General features: G+C 48.8%; 1 protein-coding gene across 12 annotated transcripts in view; it reads right to left on the bottom strand.

Annotated features, from left to right (window-relative positions):
* Positions 1–25759, bottom strand: part of WNK2 (WNK lysine deficient protein kinase 2) — a 124189-nt gene that overhangs the window by 80911 nt on the left and 17519 nt on the right. The gene's annotated exons all lie outside the window — the stretch shown is intronic.

The following is a 25759-nucleotide window of genomic DNA, read 5'->3' as shown; positions in this document are numbered from 1 at the left end:
CAAAGGAAGGATCTGAAACTGGTCTGCAGCCTCTTCTGCAGGTGACATGGAAAGACTTACTCTGACAAATGGGAGGAAGGCCACAGAATCTCACCATGATGGGGGTTGTAAGGGACCCCTGAGGATCATCTACGCTTGCCCTTGTTGCAGTTCATGAGGTTCCTCTCTGCCCAGGTCACATAGGATGGCAGCACTGGGTGTCAGACACTCTTAGTTTGGCATCAAACTGGCTGAGGGTCCACTCCATCCCTTCATTGATGAAGATGCTGAACAAGACTGGACCCAGCCCTGAGGAACAGTGATGGCTACAGGCCTCCACCTGGACTCTGCAACCACTGATCACAACCCTCTGAGCTCTGTCACTCAGCCAATTTTCAATCCACCTCACTGTCGACTCATCTGACCCACCAAGCTTACCTATGAGGATGCTATGGCAGACAGTGGCCAAAGCCTTGCTGAAGTCAAGGTAAACAACGTCCCTCATCTACCTGCTTGATCACACCATCACAGAATGACAGGCTCTACTTCTCTGTTTTGACTAGGGAAAATTAGGAGCATTACTAGGAACTCCAGGTTGTGAAGTGGCTCTGTCAGGAGCATGCAGAGCCTATCTCCTGGCAGGTCAGCAGAAGCCTTCACCTCATTAGCCACCTAGAGATGCCTACAAGCACAGCTCAGATGCACGCTCTAGCCTCTTTGGACAATGTAGAAGGACAAGACAGGAGTTTCACCAAAGTTTCAGTGACACTGTCTGGTTTGTCTTCCCTGGACAAGTGGTTGAGCTGGGAGCAATTCCCTTCACTGCTCTAGAAATGAAGCTTTTTTGTTTTTTAAAGGCACAGTCGTGTAACTTGCTCTTGCAGAAGCAAAGGCTCACAAATCACTAAGATTATTTAGCTCATGCTTTAGCCTCAGACATTTCCCTTTTCTCAGTTCCCTTAGCCTTGTCTATAACAGTATACATGCAGTGCATTCAGCTGGCACTCAGCTGATTTCCAACCAAGATGCAGAGGGATGAGGCCAGTGTCATTTGGTAGCTTGCCTTCATCTGTGATCACCAAGAACTCAACACAGGAATAAGAATTTCCATGGCTTCAAGCCAGTCAGCTTTACACAGACTTCATAGGAGGGAAATCCAAGTTGGAATTATAATTATTGCAGAGAGGGTTGGACTGGATGAGCTTTGGAGGTCTCTTCCAACCCAGACCATTCTGTGATTCTATGATTACAGAATTCCAGTATAGTGGGGGCTGGAAGAAGCCTCTGGGGGTCTAGTCCAACATCCTGCTGCTCCCACAGCAGCTTGCTCAGAATTACAACGAGCAGGTGGGTTTGGAATCTCTCCAGAGCTGATGACTTTGCAACCTCTCTGGGCAGCCTCCTCAAGGGCTCCAGCACTGTCACAGCAAATAAATGTTTCCTTATCTTCAGATGAAATCCCCTAGGTTCCAGTTTGTGCCTGCTGACCTGTCAGTAAACACCACTGTAGAGTCTGGCCCCATCCTCTTGCCCCCCACAGGTCCTTTAGCTCTTGCTGAGCATTGATCAGATCCCCTCTCAGGCTGCTCTCCTCCACGCTAACAGCCCCAGGGCTCTCAGCCTTTCCTCATGAAGAGATGCCCCAGTCCCCTCAGCAGCTTTGTAGCCCCTCCACTGGCCTCTTCCCAGCAGATGATTATGGTTTGGCTCTGCTTGTAAGACAGAAAACCTGCTTCCTGAGGGCTGTGCATGCGTGGGGGGAGCATTAGGGTAGCAACTGTGGCTTTTCCTATGCTAAAAAAAAAAAAAGACAAGCAAAAAAGCAGGCTAATGAGTCGGGAGAGAAGAGCCTGAGAATTGCTTTCAAATCCATCACTTCTTGCCCTACTGCTGAGTTTCCTCTTAATTTAAACCTTGTAGAATAAATCAGATGCACTGCTGCTAAGGAGGAAAAGGAGCAAGCCCTGTGTGAGACAGGAAGGGCATCGTGTGGGCTAGCAGAGAAGGGTAAAGGCAGTGACACAGATCAGCAGTTTTATAGAAACCTTATAATTAAAAAAGAGATAAAGTTACAGAATTAAAGAATTGCCAGGGCTGGAAGGGACCCCAAGGATCTTGTAGCTCCAAGCCCCCTGCCATGGGCAGGGATACCTCACACTAGATCAGGTTGTTCAGAGCCACATCCAAATAGGCCATCAAAATATCCAGGGAAGAGGCTTCCACCATCTCCCTGAGCAATCTGTTCCAGCATCTCACCATCCTCATGGTGAAGAACTTCTTCCTAACACCCCATCTAACACTCCCCTCCTCTAGCTTGGATCCATTCCTCCCAGCCCCACCACAGTCTGACAGCTCAAGAAGTCCCTCCCCAGCTTTCTTGTAGCCCACTTTAGGTGCTGGAAGGCCACAATAAGGTCTCCCTAGAGCCTCTCCAGACTGAACAGCCCCAACTCTCTCAGAGTCTCCATAGCAGATATACTCTTTGACTTTCATTTCCAGATTCCACTGGAGACCTTTTCCACTGCTGCTGGAAGGGTCACTTTTAAAACAAGCCCTCAGCAGGCACAGACACAGCCTGTATGTTCTCCTGGAGTTGCTTGGGCTGCTGTTCATTCCAACTACTATGACAGCAAGTTGAGCAACTGCACCCAAGTGATTCTGGAAGACAAGTATGTGTTTTCTCTATAACCACAGGAGAAAGAATCTGCATTTCTTCATCAGAATGAGAGCTGAGCATCTTTCCTGGGAGAAAGCCTGGGCCCATAGCACCAACCCGTGACAGGCAAGGGCAGGGAAGATAAAGACAGGGCTTGGGGCAGAGAAGCCCCCATCACTCAGCTGCCATGTTCCCCATCACAACAGGGGTCTCTGAGGCTCTAACAGACCACCTTTTTTAAACTTCTCCAGGCTGAACCTGACACACAAGACTAATGCATAAGGTGTTTCTGAAAGGGCTTAACACTTGAACTATTTTCTGCTCTGAAGCAGCCGAACCACCTGTTTAACTCTGGGACTCACTCAGGGTTGAATCCAAGCCCAAAACCCTTCACTGTGGTCACAGAGACTTATTCCCCATTGTGTAAACCACACAAGGCAAAAATATCCTTTTGCCGAAGCTAAGAGGGTGGAAAAGCCTGAAACAACTTCAGGACATGAAATTTTAAGATGGGTCACACAAAAAAAAAAGTTAACCCATTTCACTGCTGTTAAGGCATCACTCCAAGCAAAGTCATCAAAACTGAGGGGGGAAGCAAAGCAAGTTTCTATCTTCACCCAGGAGGGAAGAGATCCCCCCCAACACTGGTGAGAGCCCAGATGGAGTACTGCATCTAGTTCTGGAGCCCCTGTTACAAAAAGGATATGGATGTGCTGGAAGGTGTCCAGAGAAGGGCCATGAGGATGATCAGAGGGCTGGAGCACCTCTCCTATGAGGAGCAACTGAGGGTGTTGAGGCTGTTCAGTCTGGAGAAGAGAAGGCTCCATGGTGGCCTTTCAGTATCTGAAGGGGACTACTAGAAAGCTGGAGAGGGACTTTTTATAATGTCAGGTAGTGATAGGCTGAGGGGGAGTGGAACAAAGCTAGAATGGGGATGGATGTTAGGAAGAAATTCTTCAGCATGAGGGTGGTGAGAGCCTGGAATGAGTTGCCCAGGAAGGTGGTGGAAGCCTCATTCCTGGAGGTGTTTAAGGCCAGGCTGGATGAGGCTGTAGACAGCCTGATCTAGTGTGAGGTGTCCCTGCCCATGGCAGGGGGGTTGGAACTAGATGATCCTTGTGGTCCCTTCCAACCCTGACTGATGCTATGATTACTACCTGTAGCAGCAGATGTTTACAGCACCATAGAGCTGAAGAAGGAGGCTCAGGGAGGGCAAGTCACACATGATAATCCTGCTCCTCGACGGCCTCATGAGTGCAACAGCAGCATCGTGCTGAAATGACAAACAAGCCTGTTGCTAAGTCTACTTCACTGCATTTGTGACCTTAGAGTGACTCAGAACTTCCTCAAGACAGGAGATCTGAAACTTGGAAAGCATTCCTCTCCACGTGATCCAGGAGGAATCGCTGTAGTGTGCGGACACCTGCAGGCTTCCTCTCGGTTTAAGGCACTCACACTTCTTGGCACTTTCCCTCCTTGCTGGGACACAAAGTCCTGTAACTCCATGTCAAATAACTGAAAGCTTCTTCAGCCTCCTACTTAGCACCAAGGTTTCTAAAATAAACTTCAACCTTCGGAAGTCCACAGAAATTATGCTGCGCTGGTTCAGCTTTTCCAGGCGAGCTGAAGCTAAACAGAACCAAGCAAGAAGGGAGACAGCTGCTGGGTTTGTGTATATGTAACTTGTTTCTTTGTCACAGTATCACACAGTATCATCAGGGTTGGAAGAGACCTCACAGATCATCAAGTCCAACCCTTTACCACAGAGCTCAAGGCCAGACCATGGCACCAAGTGCCACGTCCAGTCCTGCTTGAACAGCTCCAGGGACGGCGACTCCACCACCTCCCCGGGCAGCCCATTCCAGTGTCCAATGACTCTCTCAGGGAAGAACTTTCTCCTCACCTCCAGCCTAAATCTCCCCTGGTGCAGCCTGAGGCTGTGTCCTCTCCTTCTGGTGCTGGCCACCTGAGAGAAGAGAGCAACCTCCTCCTGGCCACAACCACCCCTCAGGTAGTTGTAAACAGCAATAAGATCACCCCTGAGCCTCCTCTTCTCCAGGCTAACCAATCCCAGCTCCCTCAGCCTCTCCTCGTAGGGCTGTGCTCAAGGCCTCTCCCCAGCCTCGTTGCCCTTCTCTGGACACGCTCAAGCATCTCAATGTCCCTCCTAAACTGGGGGGCCCAGAACTGAACACAGTACTCAAGGTGTGGTCTAACCAATGCAGAGTACAGGGGCAGAATGACCTCCCTGCTCCTGCTGACCACACCATTCCTGATGCAGGCCAGGATGCCACTGGCTCTCTTGGCCACCTGGGCACACTGCTGGCTCATGTTCAGGCAGGTATCAATCAGCACCCCCAGATCCCTCTCTGTCTGGCTGCTCTGCCTGTATCTCTGCATGGGGTTGTTGTGGCCAAAGTGCAGCACCCTTCATAAACTGCGAAGAATTGTCGGTTTGAAAGGCTTCAGTACAGACTTTGTCAGGGGCACCACTGGTGGGAGAGGACACAGTAACAATGAGCTGCTTCTCCCTGAGCTTCAGCTGCTCAGCTTTGCAAATACAAACTCGGGGCAAGCTCACTCACTTCTGCAGTTCTTCACAGAGAGAGTGACTTGCCCTTGGAATGGGCTGCCCAGGGAGGTGGTGGAGTCACCGTCCCTAAAAAAGACTGAATGAGGCACTTAGTGCCATGGTCTGGTTGATTGGACAGGGCTGGGTGATAGTTGGACTGAATGATCTTGGAGGTCTCTTCCAACTTGGTTGATTCTACAATGCTATGCTCCAGTGCTGCACTGCCATAGCTCTAGAGTGCTGCCCAGCAGCAAGCAAAGCCCCAAGCCACACCAAACGCAGGAGCGCGCAGCAGACCGCACCAGCTGCCGTGCAGCCTGCGGAGCAGACTGCTTTAAAAGGGCTGCGCTGCTCTGTGGTCGCTGCCTTGCCCCTGTGTGGGCATTTTATTACTCCAGCTGCTGCGGTTAGACGCTGCCGGAGCAGCCCACAACAGGCAGCAGCAGCCAGGGTGCGGCTCGGGCACAGCCAGGCTGGCTCAGGGCTCCAGCGCTGCACCCCTCGGATCAATAACAGGCATTAACTGGGGCAGGGTCACACGATGCACTCTGAAGGGCAAGCGGAGAGGCACTAAGTGAGCCGGGAGAAGAGGTCAGAAACGCTAAGCTACCTTTTTTTTTTCCTCCCTTAATTTTCCTGGCTGTCCTGCTGCACATCAGAGCCTAACTGCATGGCCTGTTTCCAGCTTCACACCACCGAGAGCTATTGGAAGGAAAAAACAACTCCTGGCTAGTTCTTCATGGCCTCGCTCCTGGTAAATTACACATCCGTTTGGAGAGACCTGAGCAGCAGGAAGCTACACCAAAGTGAATTTCCTATCATGCCAATATCCAACATGCATGCTCTGCTCATCCCTGCTTGATGCAGGCAGGGCAGGTTAAAACCTCTCTCTGTTAATATAAACTTTACCCCTTTGTTAAGTTCCTTAAGCTAGGAACAACAGCAAGGACTGGAATTAGTAAGTAAATGTGTTAACAATGTGAAAGGGAAAGCTTACAAATGAGATTTCTGGAATGATACCCAAATTAACAGCAGGAACATGTTCTGTTAGTCATCCCCAAGCACAGTTTCCTCCAGGTTGTAACATATGGGCTCTGACTAAGACTTTCAAAGTTACACAGCCAAGAGTCTGCCTTTCACCTGGGTCTTCAGGAGATTTCTAAGGAAGATGAATGACCAAAGTCAAGTTACTTGTGGGGGGGCTAGCAGCTTTGGGAATACACATCCTCCCTCCACGAGGAAAGGAGATCAAAGGAAAGCAACAAAAATAAGCCCACGCAAAAAGTCACAGCCATGGAAGAGCAGGGTGAGACCAGACTAGAAAACTGCAGTTTTGCTGCAGCTCTTTGAGTTCCTCCTTTTAAAATCTTATTCTCAGTAATTCTTACCAAAATGATGCTCCCTTGAAAGTGTCACTGGCTTAAGAATAAACTCAGGCTTGCTAGGCAGCCTGACTGGGCTGCTGGTTTCAGTCCCAAATCCTCTGCTCTTGCTCTAAGATTCTTTGCTGTTTTGATGGAGACCTTCCCTAGCCCTGACAGGTCCAAGCTGTCTCTTTCCTGTTTGTAGCCTTTCCCAGGGACACCTGAAAGCCTTCTCCTCACCTGCACACACTTCTGTAGAAGCATGTTTCCTTCCCCAGCACACAACCTGGATGTCTGAACTCGACCTCTTGGCTGCTTCTGGACTTCCACTTCTGTGTCCACCTAACCTATAGGTATTGGGGTTGGGGGATTTTAAATGCTTGAACTGACAGAATTGTGTTTTCTGATGGTTAATTAATTCTGCCTAACAGGACACAGTCCTCATTTTGGAGCAGACTAAGGTCTGTCTGGCAAAGTCAACAGGATCAGTAGGTGAGTAGGGAAGGGCTCGTGTCTGCCATGCAGAAGCTGTAACATGTCTTACCCATATTAATGGTGAAGAAAAAGAAACTGAGGAGGCAGTTCTGACACAGGAACAGAAGTTAAATATCAGACTGAACATCTGCTCATTTCATTACATTCTCACATCTCGGTGCCAGCTCTGTACTCCTCTAACTGGGGATCACATCCAGATAGAAAATCCGCAGGGAGGGTCCACTGACAGATTCCTCCAGTGCAGCCAACTTGTGGTTTACTGAGGGTTCCTCACCAGAAGTGCACTTCTGGTGTGCCCTGTGGTCACGAGTTGAATAGTGAGATACTCAGCTTGGTGGGAACAGACAGCAGCCTCTCCAGACATCCTGCAGCATAAGCCACCAATTTGCCTTGCTGAGAGAACTTGGGATGCATCAGCTGGGAAGCACGGGACTGAACTCCTTGCTGTAATACCACCTTTGACAGGTTTAAATTGTCAAGCTTCAAAGGCCACCAGAAACAAAAGTGAACAGTAACACATTTGAGAAGACAAAACCACAACATATTTGTATTGAAAAGGAAAACTTTACTCATCTAGTGCAACTGCCTTTCGGGTTTCACATTAAGCCAGGCCTAAGCCACTGTCAGAGGAGTCCAGGATTTCTGGCAAAGAGTTAACTGAGAGCAGGCTGAGACAGGCAGCAGCTGGGACTGTGAAGAGCTCAAGATATGACTGAAGTGGATGCTCTGTGCACCAGCTCTGTACCTTTATTTTTGTTATGCCTATGCTATGAATAGTTAATGGCATTCTGGACCTTTTAATCCCACGCCCTGCATATATCACTTAAAGCAATCCCAAAGAGCATCATCTTCCTGCAAACAAACAGCAGATGCCTTTAGACAAGCTGCAAATCAGGAGAAGTAATTTTACAGCTTCATTATGTATCAGCATTCAGCCAACATTCTTTTTCACCAAGTTACCTTCGCTGAAGTTGCAGCCTGCTATTTGTTAGCGGTGCTAGCGAAGCGCAGCGAGGGTTGGCAGTGCTAACTCGTTGCCCAAATGCATCAAAAGCAGCCCTCGCCCCCGAGGATGCTCACCAGTCAATGAACAGGAGCTGCAGAACAGTCTGAGACCTTCCCTGATCTGAGCAGATGCTAGAAATCCACAGCAAATAAGGAGCTGAGGAACTCAGATCTTTAGGGCTAAATCTGGCACTGCGGGAAAAGCTGAGCTTGCTTCTTTTGGTGGACACAAGTACAGCCTGGTACTTTTAAAATTGCATAAGGGACATTGCAAAGTCTTATGGCTGAGGAACAACGAGATTCACATCTTCCACTGAATGTCAGAACTCCAAAAAACCCTCGTGCTGCGAGGTGCAAGAAGGGGAATCAACATCTCACAAGATCACAGGATGGTAGGGACCTCTGGAGATCTCTAAGTCCAACTGCCCTGCTAGAGCAGAATCATGGAATCTACTTCACAATCTCTCTGGGCAGCCTGCTCCAGAGCTCTATAACCCTTATAGTAAAGAAGTTCTTCCTCCTGTTGAGGTGGAACCTCCTGTACTGCAGTTTCCATCCACTGCCCCTTGTTCTATGCCAGGGCACAAGTGAGCAGAGGCTGTCCCTGTCCCTTCCTTCCTGAACCTCAGCTATTTCATAGAATCATAGAATCAACCAGGTTGGAAGAGACCTCCAAGATCATCCAGTCCAACCTAGCACCCAGCTCTATCCAGTCAACCAGACCATGGCACTAAGTGCCTCATCCAGTCTTTTCTTGAAGACCCCCAGGATCGGTGCCTCCACCACCTCCCTGGGCAGCCCATTCCAATGGGAAATCACTCTCTGTGAAGAACTTCCTCCTATCAGATCCCTTCTCAGTCTTCTCTTCTCCAGCCTAACCAGCCCCAGGGCTTTCAGCCTCTCCTCATCAGGCAATGTTCTAGTCCCTTCAGCATCCTTGTAGCCCTCTGCTGGACTCTCTTCAGCAGATCTCTGTCCCTCTTGAACTGGGGAGCCCAGAAGTGGACATAATATTACAGGCAGGCCCTCCCTAGGGCAGAGTAGAATGGGAGGAGAACCTCCCTGGATCTGCTGGACACACTTCTTAATGCACCCCAGGATTCCATTGGCCTTCTTGGCCATAAGGCTACTTTGCTGTCCCATGGAGAACTTGTTGCTCATCTCAAAACATAGATCTGAACACAAGAGCCATGAAAGCACCTAAGAAACACAACAGCAGGGGTACAGTCTGTGTTTTACAAGTTAAAATCTCCCAGCACAGCTGCTGCCATCATAACCTATGGCCAAACAAAAGAAGTCTTGTCACAAGCAATTGAACTAATTGCACGTAGCACTCCATTAACTCTCTTAATTGCCAGTGCTTCACAGATTTCACCCCAGCTTGGAAGAAGAAATCCCAGAAACAGTTCAGGTTCTCCTCACAGTCACTTTTTTCAAAGGCAATCCATGTGCAAAAAGGCTGCAGAGATCCCAAGGCAGCAGATCACCTCTGCCCACCCAGAAAGGAGACAAAACAAACCACCAGAAATCCATGCCTTGTTCTGTCACTGGGTGCCAGGGAGAAGAGACCAACCCCCTCCTGGCTACAACCTCTTTTCAGGTAGTTGCAGAGAGCAATAAAGTCTGCCCTGAGCCTCCTCTTCTCCAGGCTGTACACCCCCAAGCTCCCTCAGCTGCTCCTCACAGGGCTGTGCTCCAGTCCTCTGGCCTGGACCAGAGCAAAAGCAGAAATTTCAGTGCTGCTGCCTAAAAATAATCTTCAGAGAGCTGAAGCTGCATGACGGGAGGAGATGCTCTCAGAAGGTTGCTGTTGCCCAGTACCACACCCCTGATGCAACCTCTCTCCAGCCCAGTACAACAGCAGGGTGCTTTGCATGGCAGAGAGAAGCCATCCATCTGTTTTCTCCTCTCAGCTTCTCTCCTCGGTTTCCAAACAGGGTATGAATTCTGCAGGTCTGAAATGCCCTTTGGTTTCTCTTTGCTGGGTGCTTGCCAAGTGTTGCCTTTGCTAAAGAAGAAAAGGAGTTCCTTTGCTCACCCACTAAGGAGGCCCAGCCGCAGGGGCACCACCACCTTTCTCAGCCTTTCAAGCCCAACTGCAGCCTTTGCTGTTTACCCCACATTACCAGGCTGCATGTCAATGTTAATGCTCATTTGGCCAATAAGCTTTGCCAGTCAACATTAATCCAGAACAAAGAATTAGCAGAACAAGGAGAGTTTTATTTAGCTTTGCGCCAGCAGATCTAATCCGAGTGTGGCTCCTGCAGCATTCAGTCCTGCTTAACTAGCACGTTTCATTTTCATCCTAGGATTGCTACCATTTCCCACCTCGTTATAGCCTGCCAACTCCACACCTCAATTTGTAAAACACACTTACAGGGAAATATTCTTACCAGTGAGCTAATTACAACCCACCAGTAACTGTCAGCAGGGGATAGGGTGCTCAGCTAGTCACAGACACTTAAGAGATCATACAACAGCTTCACTGTAACTAACCCCAGTGCAGCCACACAACACCCACCTTGCATCAGGGGTGTTCTGAATGGGAAAAGCTGTCCAAATGGCAAATCTGCTCAAACCCAGCAGCAGTGTTTGTGTGGCTCTACAGTTCCACTAAAATACACTGTAAATTATTGGCATTTTCTTTGCAGCAGCAGCAAAGCTGAATGGCAGCCAAACCAGATACACTCTGATCTGCTGACACCTCTTAAATGGGAGAGCACAAATGTGATGATGATGACTTTTAAACGACTCCACTTTGTATTAGTTTTTTTATCACAAGTGACACAGGCTGGTTTTAAAAAGTCACTTAAAACAAGTCATTCTCCTTGGAACTTGCAGCCAAACAGAAATGCAGCCACAGGAAATACACAATCATGCTTGGAAGAGAACACAGGAATATAGTTCTGTAACAGGACTTGCAAAGACCCAAACTCCTGCATCTGGAAAGTCAAAGCCTCAGACACCTTAGAGCTGCCTCAGGAGCACTCTGCTCTTGTTCCAGTCCTGCTCCACAGCACAAAGCACCCAAGAAAGGACCAACTTCTTGCTGCTGGAAATAAAATTCAAAAGAAATGTAGGACTGGCATAGTACAAAGCTGAAGGGAAAAGCCAAGAGGGGATCTTTTCTGCTGCAACCACTCAGAGGCTGGAAACAGAACTCCTGGGCAGAAGGGACAGGGACCTTTTACCACTACAGAGACACCCTGCAGACTGGGACATCCCAGCTCCTGAATGCCTTCATAGTGATTTATCTGCAGTTTGGGCATGTCTTGCTTGAGAAGCTTCTGCAAAGCTGCAGAGAGCTGTCACCCTTTGCCCATCACCTGACAACCTCAAACACTCACAGGCAGGCGCTGAGCTCCTGGCTGGGGTACACTAATCAGGTCTCCCACACCAGTTCAGAATGGAGCTGAAAGCATCACATCTGTCACAAAATATTATCTTTTCCTTTTTTCAATTTTTCCTTCCTGCAAAGCTTGACATTCTGCAGCTCTGCCCAAAAGAACAACAGTAGCCTGCCAGCTAAAGCACACCACCAGCTACAGACTGAACTTCCTGTCCCTTGAAGGGCAAAGCATGCAAAGGTAACAACAACAGGGGCTTATGAGGAGCAGAGCTTGGCCACTTACCAGTGCCATGGCATGTTTGGGCTGATAAAGACGACAGCACTGACATCATAAGCTCTGGTTTCTGTAATGCTTTTGCATCACATTAAGAAAGAATGAAACAGGAAACATCCATTGATTAAAAACTGGGTAAGCCATCAGCCACCAAATCTAAGCCACACATACAGAGGTACACATCCCTGGTGATTTTCAAGAGGCTCCACAGGGCTTCATCTTGTACCAACAAAGAGATGTCTATTTTTATCAAGAACTGTGAGAAAAGCCCATGGCTACTAACAGATGTTACACATTGAAAGCATTGGGAGAGCATTGAGAAGACAAGAGGTCATGAATGGAGACTGAGATGCCTGTGTAAGCAGGGTGCAGCCAGCCCAGCCAGACCCATTTGGCCATGGATGTGTAAATGGGAGCACAACCAGATCAGTGGGCACAGGGGCTGCAGAGCCAGCTTGGCTAAGCAGGGATCCCAAAGGAGAGCCAGGGAAGCCCAGGGCAGCCAAGCATGGCTGCTTGGTGGCACTGTCATGGGGCTAGAGCAGCTCACCAGGGTAGCCTGATGTGTTCTGCTGCTGCAGAGGGCATCTCCCAAGGCAGAGCACACTTTGAAACGTGCCACTTAGCATGGCCTCAGTTCTAAGGCTGGGCTGTGAGCATCGTGAAGGAGGTGAGTCTGCAGTATTTGGCAGAGAGAATGGGATTACAGACTCACAGGAGCATTTCAGTTTGCTTCAAGATCATCCAGCCCAACTAGTCTCTAACTTCCCCATAACTGGTGCCAAACCATGGCCCTCAGTACCATAGTCTTTTAAATGCTTCCAGGGATGAAGATTCAACCACCTTCCTGGGCAGCCTGTGCCACTGCTTGAGAGCCCTTTCAGTCAAAAAGTTTCTTCTACTGTCCAACCTAAGCATCCCTTGGAGCAACCTGAGGCCTTGTCATTTGTTACTCAGGAGAAGAGACCAAGACCAAGCTTAGTCCAACCTCCTTTCAGGGAGCTGTAGAGCACCAGAAGGTCTCTCCTTAGCCTCCTTTTCTCCAGACTAAGATGTTGAACTCTAGACATCATCAGAGATTCATCCAAGAATCTCTTACCAGCCAAGGCAGACAGGAGACTTGTCTAGATGGTCACAGTGATGCTTTCTGACTTGAAGTCCGTGCCATATTTACATTACAGTCCTAGCTATAAGAAACACAGCCTTGGCTAAAGTCCCAGAATGCTAATTCCAATGGTGGTTATCAAATGCAAACAAGATAGTTCCAATCTTGGCTAGACAGGACCTATGAAAACAAAGTCAGCAGCACCCAACCTAAACAAACGGAAGCAGCTCTCAGCGACAGGAGCTCCTGTAGCCTGTCAGCAGCAAAACTGGATCACTGGGTAGGACCACTGACAGATTCACCACTGCAGTCAGGATGAGAGTGAGCTCTGATGAGACAGCTTGTTCAGATCACAGGATGTCAGGGGTCAAAAGTGACCTCTGGAGATCTTCCAGCCCAAATCCCCTGCCAGAGCAGGACCATAGAATCCAGTGCAGGTGGCACAGGAACACATCTGGACAGAGCTTGAAAGTCTCCATAGAAGGAGACTCCACAACCTCTCTGGGCAGCCTGCTCCAGGGCTCCATAACCCTTACAGTACAGAAGTTGTTCCTCACATTGAGGTGGAACTTCCTTTGCTGCAGTTTCCATCCCTTGCCCCTTGTCCTATCCCGAGGCACAGGTGAGCAGAGGCTGTCCCTGTCCCTTCCTTCCTGACCCCAGCCCTCAGATACTGATAGACATTGATCAGATCCCCTCTCAGCCTTCTCCACTCTGGTCCACCATATGAACAAGCATTGCAGATGCCAGTCTAATCCCTCTATGAGCTTCTCTCTGCCTGTTCTGCTGCTAAAATACTTCTGTTGAAGGTAGCAAGCTCTCAAAGGTGGCTTTGTGCTCTGCTGGAAGTTGGAGACTGCATTCTTACATGACAGAGCTCTGATCACTGTTGTGGCTTCCTCTGGATCCACTGCACCAGGTCTAGGTATCTTCTGTGCTGAGGTCTGGAGCAGGCTGCCCAGAGAGGTTTTTCCAAGCTGCACCAGGGGAGGTTCAGGCTGGATGCTAGGAAATACTCCTTTGCTGGAAAGGCTCTCAAACATTGAACAGGCTGCCCAGGGCAGTGCTGGAGTCACGATCCCTGGGGATGGTGCTCAGGGATACAGTTTAGTGTTGCCCCTTCAGCACTGGGGTGGAGGTTGGACTGGATGAGCTTGGAGGTCTCTTCCAACCAGACACATTCTGTGATTCTGTGGGGGTTGGCCTCTTCTCCCTACTATCAGGTGACATTGAAAGGAGATGGCCTGAAACTGTGCCGGGGAGGTTTAGGTTGAAGATTAGGAACAATTTCTTTCCTGCAAGAGTGGGATTGAAACAGGCTGCCTAGGGAGGTGGCGCCACCGTCCCTGGAGGTGTTCAAGGAACGTGTGCACATGGCACTTCAGGACACAGTTTGATGCCCGTGGTGCTGTTTAATGGTTGTACTCAATGATTTCAGAGGGATTTTCCAACCAAACCAAGTCCATGATTCCAAAATACTAGAGAATTGAGGAATCTACCCAGAGAGAAGCAGTCCAACAGAAGTGTTTATTTACTGAATTTAACAGAGGGCAGCAAAAAGACTAAAATCTCTTCTACTGAAACAACTAAAGAGAAAACCAACACTGCAGATGGATGTCATCTTAATTTGAGTGACAGCACCACCTTTGATAGCTTGGGATTGTGCCACAGAATCACAGAATCAACCAGGTTGGAAGAGACTTCCAAGATCATCCAGTCCAACCTAGTACCCAGCCCTATCCAATCAGCTAGACCATGGCACTAAGTGCCTCATCCAAGCTTTGCTTGAACACCTCCAGGGATGGTGACTCCACCACCTCCCTGGGCAGCCCATTCCAATGCCAATCACTCTCTCTGCCAACAGCTTCCTCCTAACATCCAGCCTAGACCTCCCCTGGCACAACTGGAGACTCTGTCCCCTTGTTCCATTGCTGGGTGCCTGGCAGAAGAGCCCAACCCCACCTGGCTACAGCCTCCCTTCAGATAGTTGTAGACAGCAATGAGCTCTGCCCTGAGCCTCCTCTTCTGCAGGTTGCACACCCCCAGCTCCCTCAGCCTCTCCTCCCAGGCTGTGCTCCAGGCCCCTCACCAGCTTCATCGCCCTTCTCTGGACACATTCCAACATCTCCTCTCTCTTGAGGAGCCCAGAACTGGACATAGTACTCTTTTAAAGACAAACTGCATCACCTGAAACACTAAGGACTGAAGTCCCACTTGGTTCAATGCATATTAACCACAACAGTTCTGTGTTCAACAGATGAATCATAGTAGTGGCAAACATTGGCATTAAGCACTTGTCAAAAATAAGTGTGTATATATATATATATATATTTTCCCCCAAAGATAGATCTCTTTGCTGACTACAAGTTAACCACCTACAAAATACCAAACACAGGATAGTGAAACACTTAACTAGAGGGGAAAATGACCTGGGAGTTATGCCTAGTTTACATATGGGTTTAAAATGCTTTAGAATTGTACTTTAGACCTTAAAAACTGAAGGTATTTCATCTCTCCTCAGAGATCTTCCTATTAATAAAGACCAATCAATATGCCCTTTTAAGACTGCAAATGCTGGTCTCTCTGAAGTCCCAGTGGCTTACATAGCATGAAAGCTTTTTTCTAGTATGAAACAACAGCTTAATTACTAGTGAAGGAGAAGCAGCAATTGGAGTAGGGCAGTTTTCCATTGCTCTGCAGAATGGAAGTGCTAGAACTGTGCTTCCCACAGTTCCCAGGATAAGTGGCAGGTGAGTACACAGAAGGGCTCTATCGGTCAACAAGTTATTGTTCAGCCATGAGGAAAATGGCACTGGTAGAGAAAAATGAAAGCACAGATGTGTGCACAGCAAACTGAGAGAAAAAGAATTCAGTGCTGAACACCTTGGCCCAGGACACTGATGGTGACTCTGCTACCCTGGCACAAGGAAAGGAGGGTTGGTTTCTTCTGTCAGGCAACCAGCAACAGAACAAGGGGACACAGTCTCAAGGTGTGGCAGGGGAGGTACAGGCTGTTGTTAGGAGGAAGTTCTTCACAGAGAGAGTGATTGGCATTGGAATGGGCTGCCCAGAGAGGTGGTAGAGTTATCATCCCTGGAAGTGTTGAAGCAAAGCCTGGATGAGGCACTCAGTGCCATGGTCTAGCTGATTGGACAGGGATGGGTACTAGGTTGCACTGGATGATCTTGGAGGTCTCTTCCAACCTGATTGATTCTGTGGTTCTGTGATTCTACCCATGCAACCAGCCATCTAGTCAAAACTTTGCTTCAACTCATACAAGTATCTTTCAGTGGGTTGTGGATGGAGCAGTTGGTTGAACATACTATCTCTACCATTAGGGACAGCTGCAGTCATTACCCAAACCAGTTCTATTTCTTCCTCTGTTTACCATGCACAGCTTTGCCAGATCACAGAATTGTCAGGGCTGGAAGGGAACCCAAGTTGCAAGCCTCTGCCATAGGCAGAGACACTTTCCATTAGATCAAGTTGCCCAGAGCCACATCCATCCTGGCCTTAACACCCAGGGGTGAGGCTTCCACCATCTCCCTGGACAACCTATTCCAGTGTCTCACCACCCATATGGTGAAGAACTTCTTTCTAATGTCTGATCTGCATCTCCCCTCCTTAGGGGAGTGCCATGGTCTAGTTGATTGGACAGGGCTGGATGATCTTGGAGGTCTCTCCCAACCTGGCTGATTCTATGATCTATGAAATGGTGCAGGACAGATCCCTGCAGGAAAACATTCAAGATAGTTGCTGTAATGAAAAGCAAAGCAAAGCAGACAGCTTCCAGTGACTCTCCAGAGCTCTCAGTAAAATCACTTTCTATATAGCACCACTTCTGTAACACTCACTGGGCTTTGCCCTTCCCCACCTCTCAACCTTAGTCTGGCTGGCAGCAGGCAGCCTCACACACTGCTAAGACAGCATCACACCTCCTCCTTTCAGACCACAGAGTGCCCACACTGGTGGGGAAGGGCAGGCCATCAACAGCCAGAGATGCAATGAAGGAGGCTTAGGCTGAGAAGGGCAGACTGTCACCAAGAATCATTTCAAAAGCTTCCTGGGGAAATCAAAGGGGAGTGGTGAGGAATGTGTTTTGCATAAAATGATTTTGCTCACAGTTTCTGAAGGGATGTGACCTCTCCTCTGTGAGCCAGCACCAAGAGGAGGTTTCAGTCTCTGCACAGGCATTCACAGGTCTCAACTTGAATATTTTCAGCCTTTTAAATATTAACAACCCAAATATATTTGAATTAATTTTCCTATAGTTTCTTCCTTTACACATTTTCTATAGAGATTTCAGTAAAACCTGAATTAATAGAAGGTACAGCAGAGAGGATGAATTCATTCAAGTCTGTGAGTCTAACTCCACTCATCAGAAGGGTGGTAAGAGAGGTCTTGCCACAGGGATACCCAGCAACTTGCCCAATGCCTCCTAAATCCTCCCAACAGATCCTTGCTGTGCAATTGCATAGTCATTCAGGTAAGGCAGCATGATAAACAGCACAACCAAGGCATGAAAATGCCTTCAAAGCTTACATAAGAGGGCAGGGCTGTCTTTAAAACTCTTGTGCACATTAACACCCAAGGCCAGGCCCTCATTTGCAATTGCCTGTACAAATTCAAAGCACAAACAGAGCTTCAGTCCACACAACCGAGGCAGAAACAGCAGTTTGAGGTTTTATTTTCAGTTCATGCTCATGACAGAATGCGTCAGGTTGGAAGAGACCCTCAAAGGTTGCCTCACCCAACCTCCTTGCAGTCAGCAGGGACACATCCATCTAGAACAGGCTGCTCAGGGACACAGCAAGTTTGACCTTGAGCATCTCCAGAGATGGGGCCACCACCAAATCTTTGGGCAACCTGTTCTACTATTTCACCACTCTCACTGTGCAGAACTCCCTCCTGATGTCCATCCTAAATCTCTCCTGCTCCAGTTTCAAACCACTGCCCTTCCTCCTAGCACTACAAGCCTTTGTAAGCAGTTCCACTGCAGCCTTTCTGTAGGTTTCCTTCAGATATTGAAATGCAGCTTTAAGGTCTCCCTGGAGCCTTCTCTTCTCCAGACTGAACAATCTCAGCTCCCTTAGCCTGTCCTCATAGCAGAGGTTCTCCATCCCTCGATCATATTCATGGTCTCCTCTGGACCCTCTCCTTCATCCATGTCCTTCCTGTGCTGAGGGCCCCATAACTGAACACAGCAGTGCAGATGAGGTATCAGCAGAGCAGAGGGGCAGAATCCCATCTCTCCATCTCTGTTGCTTTGGAGGCAGCCCAGGCTGCCATTGGCCTTCTGGGCTGCAGGTGCCCATTGCTGGCTCATGTCCAGCTTCTCACTCATCACATCCTTGTCTGCAGGGCTGCTCTCTACCTCATCCCCCAGCCTGGACTGATGTGTATGTTAGGGTGAGAGGTACAAAATAAGTTCAGAGAACATATTCAAAATTCCAACCAGTGTGCAACTGGGCAGGTCTCATCCCACAGCTGTCAGTGGGCTTCACTCTGATGAAAGCTGTGAGATATCTCTGTGTGAGATTACAAACACTTGGCAGTGCATCAGTGTTCATTTCTCTGCCATGCCACAACCACAAAGGGGTTTACAGATGCCAATTTTACCAGGTCACAACTCTGCAGGAGCAGGCAGATGTAGGGAACCTGTCTGAACTCATTTGGGCTCTCCTTTCTCTGCAAGACCTGCATACAGGACCAACCACATAGGGTGCAGCTGGCCAGAGCCAGGCCTACTGTCACCCTGGACACATTGGATTTCTGTGCATGCACAGTCTGCCTAGCAGGCACCCACCTGAGAGGCAGGCTGCAGGCAGACTGGCCACATGCCTCAAGTCCTGGAGCACCATGCTGCTGAGCCCTGCAGTTTCCAAACAAAGATGGAGAAAGGGGAGACAGAGGAGGAAACCTGGGCACTCAACAGCTCAGCTCATCTTGCAGGGCAGTGTAGCAGGAGCTCCATTTCCTTCCTTCTGCCAGCAACCATACTTCTGAGCTCTCAGGCTGATAAATCACTGCCCTGTTAGCATGCCAGCAGCCCCAGATTGGGCACAGGACGCTTGTTTGCCACGTCCGACACCATCTGCCTCGCTGTGCGCTCACGGGGCCGCTGCCCTGCTCTCCAGAAGGGCACTAGTGGAAGTGATTCAGGCCATTACTAAATAATGCTGCTCCTGCTACCAGAAGCACGAGGACCCATTTTTGGTTAAGCAAACAGCGTCAAGGTCCATTGGTTTAATTTTATCCTAAAATGGGAGTGTAAGGAAAATGGTCCCCTAGGGATCAGCAGCATTCTCCTGAGCAGATGCTCTTGCCAAAGGAAACCTTTAGAAGCAAGGCAGGTGTGATGGATGAGTGGGCTCACAAGCACTAACCTCTGCCACTACAGGAACACCACTTCCAGTCAAGCCTTGCACTGCACCAAGGCTTCAGAAAGAAAATCTATCCTAGAACTTGGACAGAGACAGGTAAGGGGAAGGGCAGAACACTCAGTTTGTGTCCTCTGAGAATGCCAGATCTCCAAAGAGTGAAGATAGCAATCAAGCCTTATTTCACACACACACAAAATCCCTCAGCATAACGACTCCACAGTAACTAATCTAGAGCTGTACTTACCACTACAACAAATCAGATTGGTTTCTCTTCTGTTATTACTACTGTCCCTCTCAACAAACCTTAAGTTAATAACCAATGATTTCTGCTAGTCTATTGACTGGGTTTCTCCACTAAGTATGTGCCCAGCCAGCACCAGGAGGCTCATTCTCAAGAGATGCTCGTGGCTTTGTGTTTTAGCCTCAGCCAAAAACTACAGTGACACTGCACTGCTTTGGAGATGCAAGTTCAGTGGAGGAAGGATGCCAAAATGAGCTCATGTATGACCGCATCACTTTGGGCTGGAAGGTAAAACCCAGGGGAAGGGCAAGACAAAATGCTCAGACCATGCACCAATATTGCACACTGTCCTTGTCAGCTCCTCTACTCTGAGGCTTCAGTGCCTCAGCTGCTGAAGCACCATGACTGTCTCTGCATGCTGAGAAAGTCAGCCCAGTGCAGTTCCTTGCACAGAACAACCATCAGCCCACAGCAATCCATCTCAGCTCTCGAGGTCAAGGCTCCAGCAGCATCACACATCTGGACTCATTTTCTGACCCCAAGCCTCCAGCCAAAAACTCTAACAAAAAATCACATCTATACACAAAAGCATAAATGCAGAACCTGAGAGGCATCATGAACAGAACAAGAGACTTTTTTCCTATGGTGGTGCTTGTATTTTTAAGAGGAAGCACTACATGAAGACCACAAAGCTTCATCTGAACAGGCACACTCAAGCCCCAGTGGCTTGTGTATCCCAACCGAACATTAGGATGCCCCAGACTTCAAAAAGCAAGCAACCAAAGAGCACATCAGAAGCACTAAGAGCACTCAAAGAGACATCTGAAATGAAAGAGGGGGATTTTGTAGCATCTCTGACATTTGCACAGGTACACTGCAGGTGTTACCACAAGGCATGAGAGCTCTTAGTAGGAAGAGTTTCTCCTTGTGGAAGACCCCTAACACAAGAACTCCCAAGGTCAACTGCAGGACATGCCAGATCAATTCAGCAACTTTCACCTGAGAACAAATTCCTGCCATGGCACTCCTAAAGCAAAGCTGTGCTAAATACTTAGTCTTCTCTGCTTAGTTTACTCAAGGCCAGCTGAGTTACACTGCTGCTTCCCAAGCCACCTTCACAGCTCTCACCTTCCCAGTCACTTCTACCTTCCTTTGCCTTTCTAGAGGGCTCTAACAACCTTGATTTTGCCAGACCAAGCAAGCTGAAGCCTAGTCCTACCTTACAAGCAAGGGTCTCCACTTGCTCCATCACTATGGTGCCCCTACATGCCATATCCTTCCTTCTTGAAGACGGTGCCCACAACCCTAAGGACAGCCTCCACACCCAGATGGGGCACTGCTCCTCTTTGGTGTTTGATTCCTCTGCAAGCAAAACTGGGGCAGTTTTTGCTGGCAAGGCTGTCATCTGGAGTTGCACTAAAATCCTTACACTACTGAAACCAGATCGATGCACTTTAATGAAACAAATAGAGAGACAGTTTGCCAACAGCTCCATTTAAAGATGACACAGGACTGCTCCCTTTAGGCTGGCTCCCCACCAAACTAAACCCAGCTTACATAAGCCATGTGCTGAGTGAAATAAGTGCTCACAGGACTCATCCCAGTGTAAATGCAAACCTGGTAACCCTGGGCAAGTGACCAGTGCCATGGCAGCAGGCAGGTCTGGAAGTCACCAGAAAATGTCACTAGGTGCACTCAGCCCCAAGACAGGGGCAATGATTTCTGAATTACTCCTGACAGACCTGTACAGCCTCCCTAGGGATTATCTGTCAGTGTTTAACTGCATTTAGCTGGAAAGTTCTCCCTTTTGTCCCACCTACATCTCCTTAGTTTTAAGTCCATTAATTGTCCGCCTGTAGACACTGGGCATGAAGAATCATTTATTCAGCTCCTCCATTAAGTCAGTTTTGGGTTTTTTTTCCTCAGATACTTTCCTCAAATAGGGTTCTCTTCAATGTTTTCATCTCAGACACCTCCTCCTCAGGCTGGACAAACCACCTCTCACCATCAGCCATATCCCTGAGATCTTGACTTGCTGTAACAACAGCAAGCAGGATTCAGCCTGACCAGTCCACATCCATCCTGAAGTGAGCTGCAGGCAGTGGCTGGCAGCAGGCAGTGCTGCTAATTCTTCAAGGCAGCTGTCCAACATTTTCTGTTTAGGAGATTGGGGCACATCAGTTGAAAGCAGAGCTCACTATTCACAACCCCCCATAAATGTGCTCACTTCTGGGAAGAGCAGAGACTCAGTAGGCATTCCACAGACTCCTGACATTAACCCTGAGGAACAGCAGGTAGCTGAGCTTAGCAGGACTGCTCAAAGACTGAGCCACTCCCCACAGATTCCAGAACATAGTACTGCTCTAAGGCATCTTCTGGAGAATCTTTTGGCTATCTTGGTGCACTTGCTCTGCTTAGAGCCACGGGACAAAGCATCCCAGTTAGGGGGGAAAGCCAGAAAAACCTATGGGCACTGCAGCACTTGGGATACTCCTCTTTAGAGTGGAACAGTTCTCAGGAAGGCTTGAGGAGGCTCACACATCCCAGTGAGATGCCAGAGCATGCCACAGAGAGGATTGTGGTGCTCATTCTCATCACTGTATTCTCCTTTCCCAGCAAGTGCATTCACAACCACACTCAGGTGCATTTTGCCCCCAGCACTGGTGCTTTGTGCATGAGGTGCCAGCTTTCATTCCCCACCACCACAAGGCAGGTGGCAAGTGAGACAGGATGCAGCTGAAGAGCAGCACAGCTGCTGTCTCACACCAGAAAGGCAGAGAAGAGGCTCAGAGCTGTTCACTGCAAACGTAATGCATGGACAAAGTGTAATTCCAGCAACATGTTACCCAGAAGGAAGAAATCCTCCAAGGCTCAGCTCACCTTAAAGAGCCAAGGCAGCTTCAGCTCAAGTGAAGGAGCAAGGACAGGATTCAGACAGTCCCAGGAGCAAGGGGACAGGAAGGCATCCCCACTCTGACTACACCTTGCCCACATTTCCCAGTCCCTGGGCACATCCTACTCCACAACCACCCATCCCCATTTATCCCTCCACACCCTGCTGAGTGCTGGAGTCACCTCTCCTGCAAGCATCCATTCACACCGTTTATCTTCCCTTGGAAAGCACTCAGAGCACTTTCTCCATTTCTCTTTACCTCCCAGAATGAAACCAACCCAAACCCCAGACCAGTGCCACATCATTTCTAAATGATGCAGCAGCCAAATGTGACACATCACAGCTGAGTTGCATCAGATTCAAGGTCACTGTATAGCCTATAACCTTAACCCAGAGCAGGCAGCCCTTGGGGTGCCTGATAGAAGCAGTGCAACTTGCATGGCTCACTCATCTAAGGGCCTTCTTTAACCCTTTCCTGGATTGCATTTTCCCTCTGCTGAGCCTAAAGAGTAGTGACTTATGCAAGCGTTTGGGGATTAAACAAACAGACCCAGCCTGGAATAATCACATTCCCCTGGCTTTGTGTGTTGGTGTTAATGCTCAGCCTGCCTTTCCCAACTGGTCACATCTGAGTTGCCCTGCAATTGGTGAGCAGACAACAAGGCCTGTCCTTGATATCCACATTATATAACTGTGCCTCTGCATGTGAGCAAATCTCTCCAATATCAGCTCTAACCACATGTTCCACGTGCGCTGCTGGCAGCTCCGAGAGGAACATCAGGAACTCACCCTTGTGATTCATCCTCTTGCCTCAACACCTCATGCCATCCTGCTTTCAAACTGCCCCCCAGAGACACAGCTTCTGCAGAAGCAGCTCATGCAGGGGGGAGAACAGCCCCAGCAGCTGCCTAACCTGCAGCTGCATTTTCACAAAGGCCCTTTCCAAGCAGCTCTAATTGTTCATTATGACAACAGAACAGTAAAGCAGAGCAGAGCCTACAGGGCCACCAACACGACCAAGAACGCTGCACCTGCCTGGTGGCCCAAACACCACCTGCTCAGCCCACTGCAGCTTGTTTCCCATCCCTGGAATGTCTGCACAAGCATTACTAAACCAGCAGAATTCACAGGAGGTAACCCAACTTATTCTTTGGTGCTTGCTCCATGTTTCACCAGACGCTCTCTCCCTAGGATTGCTGCCCTATGGAAGAGGTTGGTCCAACAGAGATGACCCTGAGCTCCATGACCAACCTGCTCTACACACTATGCAGAAACACAGGAGACACAACAGCCACCCGAGGAGACAAAATCTCAAGTCTCTGCTGCCAGAGCTCCATTTCTGACGATACAAAAGATAGCTGAATAAATTCCTCTGCAGCAGCTGAGAAATGGCTTTGTTCCTTTAGCACACATACAAAAAACCTCCTTCTTGAGGGGTATTTCATATTTTCAACTGCATATGGAAGATTCTTCATTAACTGCAGGCACAGCATAGCCACAGCCAAGTATTTTAATATACCTTGCTGTCATTACAACTGAAGTTTGGTCTGACACATCATAGTCTATTTCAACTATGATGTAAACGAGGACAGGATTTCCTCACTCAGTTTAAAATGCATACTCTGGAGAAAGGAACTCAACAATGTTTCAACCTGAGAACAAGCTGAGAAATAGATGCAGAGAATACCTGTGAGATCTTCAGCCCAGAACAAAGCCCATCTCTGGGCTCCAGACACCCAGCAGACCTTAACCAGCTTGAAATAGGACTTGGAAGAAATTACAGGAATCATCTCTTCCAAATTTTTCCCTGGGACTTTGCTCTGCTGAGACCATCTCCAATACTGCCTCCAGTTCTGGTGTCCCCAGAAGAAGGACACTGAGCTGTTAGAGTGAGCCCAGGAGGAGGCCACAAAGGTGATCCAAGGGCTGAAGGACAGGCTGAGGGAGCTGGGGTTGTTCAGCATGGAGAAGGGAAGACTCCAAGAGGACCTTAGAATTGCCTTCCAGTACCTGAAGGGATCCTGCAGGAAGGCTGCAGAGGGACTTTTCATCAGGGTGTCTAGGGACAGCACAAGGGGGAATGAAGCTGAGGGAGAGCAGGGTTAGATTGGAGCTTAGGAAGAAGTTCAGTATGAGGGTGGTGAGACTCTGGAATAGGCTGTCCCAGGAGGTTGTGGCTGCCTCCTCCCTGGGAGGTGTTGAAGGCCAGGTTGGATGGGGCCTCGAGCAGCTGAGCCCAGTCGAGAGGTGTCCCTGCCCATGGTGGGGGGTTGCAGTGGATGATCTCTAAGGTCCCTCCCTTCCAATGTAAGCAGCTCTGTGAGTGCCTGGAAGAACAACAGGCTGGCACATCAGTTGATGAAGCACAGCTGGTCACCCTGTGTAAGCCAGGACTGCCTCTCATTATTTACTAGAAACTAAAGGGGGGAGGGGAAAGCCTCATTTAAAAGCAGCCACCACAAGCCCATGTACATTAGCTTAGAGCACATTCAGACTGAGAAGAGAAGAGGATGTAGCTAATAATTCTTTTACTGTTCTTTTCTATGTTGGCAGCTGTTCCAAGGTAAGAGGAATTAAATACCACATCTGTTTGGTTGGACTGGAAAGCTCTGTGGTGACCTTTCATTCCCAACAGGTTTTGGTTGGGTTTTTTTCAAAGTCTTTTAACTCCATTAAGTCCTTCAGAACATAACCCTGAATAAAAATGGTTTCAAATGTAAGAGACAAAAATAGGGTAGGAAATAAATACATCACAGCTTTGGCTTACAAACAACTCACAAACCTCCTAGACTTCCACCCCACATATGACCAAGGACTCCTTGGTCCTGATGCCTTGCTCTGGTCCAGGGCAGGTACACTCCAGCATGGTCATTGCTGCTGAGGCAGCTTTCAGAGTGTCCTGGAAGGCTAACAGGTCTGTTAGATGTTCTGGCTTGCCCCACCCTTCTGCTGATGGGGGAAGCAAGGGCTGGAGGAAAGCAAAAGCTTAGGCCATTATGTCCCCTTCCAAAGTGATAAACAGGTACCCACAGGTGTTTAGGTACTTGATGTCTTGCCCAAATAAGGGTGAGCAAGCTCTGGGTGCACCTAATATGGTCAGCTTGGCAAATGCCATCTGATTGGTGAATATCTGTGGCCAAAGGAGCCACTGCACTCGGGCAAGTAAAATAAACTGAGCTAAGCTGCGAGCAGCTGCGCTGCTGCTTCTGCCTTGCTGCTCTTAGGCAACCTGTTCTGCTCTGCCTCATGCTTCAGACCAGCTTAGCCCTGATGTTTTGAGCTTGAGCTACCTGGAAACTTCAGTGCCTCAAGTTTCCCAGGAGAAGGCATTTAAGTGCCTCACGACGTGGCAAGAAGTGCCACCGACATGGTGCTTGCTCTCCTGCAAGAGACCCTGCCTGCACCTCTGCGCCAAGAGGAACCAGGACCAGGTCAGAGACCAG

The sequence above is a fragment of the Pogoniulus pusillus genome, chromosome 16 (genome assembly GCF_015220805.1).
Source record: "Pogoniulus pusillus isolate bPogPus1 chromosome 16, bPogPus1.pri, whole genome shotgun sequence".
In the NCBI taxonomy this organism is placed as follows: Eukaryota; Metazoa; Chordata; class Aves; order Piciformes; family Lybiidae; genus Pogoniulus; species Pogoniulus pusillus.
This window is presented reverse-complemented; position numbering and strand designations above follow the sequence as displayed.